Here is a 4,463-nt window from a genome sequence, read left to right on the forward strand (position 1 = left end):
TTTAAACCATTGTCTGCCTAAGTATTTTTTCTAACTTGTTGAAATATTAACATTCATTTTGGAGCGCAGAAAAAATCGAAACAAAATGGAATCATTCATTTTCAGACTCACTTTCTATACCTAGAATATACATCTATTCATTCTTTAGCTAGAAAGAGTATATTTCCGTACGCCTAGATAAATTATGTATGATGATCAAGACCACTAAAAATATGTATCTATTCCCAAATTTATAAAATTTGGGAATAGATTCTCATAGAAATGAATCGTCGGGAACCAGATTTGAACTGGTGACACGAGGATTTTCAGTCCCCTGCTCTACCAGCTGAGCTATCCCAACCATTCTAGACACACCACCCTAATTTTAGGAAATTACTTGAGTCTAGCTCTCTTTGCCGTTATCAAGCGACACTTATACCTTTTTTGAGCTTGTTTGTCGATGAATGTGATTGTTTTCTGTGTTCCTTTTAGAAATGTCATTGATATCTCATTTGAGAAGTGCTAGATATAAAACAAATTACAGTGTTAATTAGAAGTTATATATATATATATATATATATATATATATATATATATATATATATATATATATATATATATGTACATTTCTAAAACATTTACCAAAGCATTATAAAGATTTACTGTAGGAAAAGAGCATGTTTTATTTTGTTCAAGAGATTAGGAAAACAACATTACAATTAACATGATACTAATTGGAACCAATGAAAGAACCAACAATGTGCAGATTAACGTTACATATTAGTTAGGTTTATAAAAGAGATTGCAAGTTTCATAGACTAACCAAAAAGGGATTTTTGCCAATATTTACACCAGACAAAATGAAAAGAACAAATGACATCCCAAAGTCAAGATAGTTTACGACTACAGTCCAAAGTGATACGTCAAAATAGTAGAAGTTCAAATAGTTCAACAACAAATAACTACTTTGGAACAACTCGAATTTGCAAGTTCTTCTGTGACTTTTCGAGATCAAAGATGAGTTTACCACCTTATTCCATCACTCGTTATCTGCAGAAATTGAACCACTGCCCACCCAAGTAATTTTCATAGCTTGCTCTATCGGCGGTAATGAGGTGACAATTGTAACACCCTGTTTTCCCAACTTGAATTTTTTTGCATAAATCAGAGTAAAACAACTAAAACAGGATGCTACACTTCTTTCAAATATAAATATGGTAAAGTTACTAATTATTTGAATCATCTCATGTCATCAATTTAAATATCATTGCAGCGGAAAACATTAAATTAACATCGTAATGGCATAACGGCCTCAACATAGACAACTTATTAAAATCCAATCTAGATGGTTCTTCAACATAAAATCATATAAATTACGTAACACATGGAAAACAAGTAAGATCCCCATCCCGTTACGTATCAGAGCGACCCTAAGACGACATGTGAGAGAGTCACTCACTTCAACAACTAATCTTGATTACCTGCCATAGCTTAGTGGGCCATGTTTGTTATTGGGAACCACCAAAAACAACCGTTCCACGCGATTGTTGACATCTGTCAAATATCAAAGGCTATATATAACCTTGGGTCATACTTTTACTTTCACTTTGCCTCCTTTTATCATTTTTACTCTTCTCACCGTATCCTCCTTCTTCCTTACGATACAACACTGTTCATCGTTCCCATTCAAAAAATTGTAACTCCATGACGCGCGCTGAAGGTTCTTCTTCTCAGTCAACAAAACATCATGAACCAACTGATCTCAACCTTCACAGAAATCTTCAATTTATGGAAGAACCGGATATCAAAGAAGCTGAAGACAAAATCTGGAAATCCCAGATAATTATCTCATGCCCAAATTCATCGCATGCATACCTAGGGCCTTTGCCGGACGACTCTGACGATCAGGAAAAACTTAATACTGTTTTCCCTTGTAATTGGAACAATTGCCCCTTATTTTTTCAAAAGGTCCATATGACCTAAGCTTTTTGAAATCCAAATTTAGAACCGAACCTAAGATAGAAAATAATGAGAAATACCTTGGTTGGCTGGATAAAGTGGAAAAAATCAAAGGTTCCTTTTGGAGGGAAATGGGGATTTTTGATCTCATCCAGCTATCCCGACAGGGACCCAAATATCATAATGAGATGATCATTGCTGCCCTTCATTTTTGGAACCCTTCGACTAATAGTCTTCACCTAAAATGTGGAATGCTTACGCCCACTTTGCTAGACATTGTCGGTCTAATTGGTTTAAAACCTATCGGCCAAACCTTCGATCCTGATACACATTCATCGGAAGTATCTTTCGACTTTTCGAGACCCGCTTATGGCAATTTCATAATTGACCATCACAATTCTTCTAGTACTGGAGTGTCTGATCAAGAGCATATTGCTTTTTTGACTTATTGACTGTCTATGTATATTTTCTGCTCGAGATCGATTCAGATTCCTAAGAAGTTTACAACTTTAGCTATTCAATTGCATGAAGGGAGAGACATTTGCTTAAGTAAGCTCATCCTAGGATCTTTATATGAGAATCTGAACCAAGCAGTATCTAGCATAAAAGATTTTCAACCTGGTAGCAGCCTTATTATACCTGGCCCCATCTGGTTATTTCAATTATGGCTCTTAGCCACTTTCAGAACAAAGCTAGCAGTACATCTGCCCCCTGCTCTTTCGAAAGACTATGATAATAGACCAATCAAAGGTTTAGGTTTGGCTATGCTCCAATATGGCAACAGGAGCTCTCCAGATTTATTTGCGGTGGCTTACAATGCTTTATAAGTTACACATCCTTCACCACTAGGACTCACGGGCCTACATGGTTTACAGCAAAGTTTCCAATTGATTCTACTGAAGATGAAGTAGATGTTAATGCTATTTGGGAAACTTATCTAACTCCTACCTTTCTGTCTAGTAGAGTAACTGCTGGAATCCCATATGGAGTGTATGGCTATCAACCCAACCATGTAGCCAGACAATTTGGCTTAGTTCAAATTAAGCCAGATTCATTGTACAAATGTCTAGATGACCTGAGGCAACCTCTTATAGAACATGTATGGAGATCTACCTTGCGTCGGGCTCAGCGGCAAAAATTCATTTTCGAACCGAAGCCATATATTTCATCTTTTGCATGCACAGAAACATTCTATCGATAGTGGCAGTGCTATTTCAAGCGCCAAACCGATCGTATAGATCCCGATACTCTGCTTCCCGAATTGATTCTTGCTTTTCATGCTGTGCAGAGGAAATCGAAGAAAAACAGAGGTACGCATATTCGAGAAATTCAAGCTTTTCAAAACTTCTTTCAAATTAATTGTATATGACCCTCTTCATCTAAAGAGGACAGTTTATTATGCGGCTAAAACGCTAAGGGATAAAATCCATGACAAAATTCCCTCAATGTCTTTTCCTCCTTTTACCCCCAGTAAATATCTTTTTGCACTTCATTTTAAAATGAGGTTTCCCGTTTTGCCAACTAGTCAGTTGGCATTGGCCTTTAGGCCACCCTATCCCAAATGGTTGTTTTGTGATAGTCTAATGGGAATGAAACAAAAATTTATAAAGAGAGACAAGGAAAAAGTGACTGCAACTAAGCAAAGCTTGTATACTTTTAGAGGCCATCTACACTTAAGTCATCCTCACATTCGAATTTTGTCCAAAATAGGATTAGGTACGAAATCTTTCGATTTTCTTTTGCAGAATCCGATCAAACCTCAAATCTCTTATATTAAATAAAGGAGGAATTTTACTTATCTGTTTTATATTCTTGGCTCGTAGCTCTTCCTTTGGATTCAGGGGAAGTAGAGTATCCCGAAGAGGACAGCTCTCGAAAGACCTCCAAGTCAAAATCTGACAAGACGTCTCTGCGGAAGAAATCTTCAAAGACGGAAAAAAGGAAGCATTCTGAAAAATCTTCCAAGGAAAAGCAAGCTCGCACTGTCGAGGAAACGGTAAGTCGACCCTCGATCTGTTTACTCCATGTTTATTGTAGGAGACATTGAATTTGAATTTTCCTTGTAGGTCGAAATATCTCCAAATGCTGTTGGAAGGCCTGCCGTCTCTGAACCTCTTAAACTGAAAGAGGGCCGTAAGAAGAGAAAACATGATCCTACGGATATCGAGATAGCTGCAGTCGATGAATTTTTAGGCCAACCCAGCCCAAAAAAGACCAAAACCCGAAAAGATTCAAATCCCAACAGTGCTCATTCCTGTGTTGGTGACAACACTCCAAAGGTATTTTTCAAAAACCTTTTTAATTTTAACTTAAGTATGAGTAGCAAAATGCGTTTCTCATAACCACATTTTTTCTTGCAGGCTAGCCATATTGACATACCTCAACATGCTCAACTTGTTCAAGTAGAGGCTTCGCCTATTGCTGAAGAGGATGAGGGTGTCGAGACCAGCATCCCTACTCCTGATATGGAGATCACTTCTCCTAATCAGATTGTGGCGGAATCAAGTGATCATCCAGACGATATA

At 37.1% G+C, this 4,463-nt stretch overlaps 1 non-coding gene across 1 annotated transcript; it reads right to left on the reverse strand.

Annotated features, from left to right (window-relative positions):
• Positions 1 to 267: 267 nt before the first annotated feature.
• Positions 268 to 340, reverse strand: TRNAF-GAA (transfer RNA phenylalanine (anticodon GAA)). Its single transcript has one exon. It is a non-coding gene; the product is annotated as a tRNA-Phe (tRNA).
• Positions 341 to 4,463: the final 4,123 nt, after the last annotated feature.

This window comes from Medicago truncatula, chromosome 8 (genome assembly GCF_003473485.1).
Source record: "Medicago truncatula cultivar Jemalong A17 chromosome 8, MtrunA17r5.0-ANR, whole genome shotgun sequence".
Classification (NCBI taxonomy): domain Eukaryota; kingdom Viridiplantae; phylum Streptophyta; class Magnoliopsida; order Fabales; family Fabaceae; genus Medicago; species Medicago truncatula.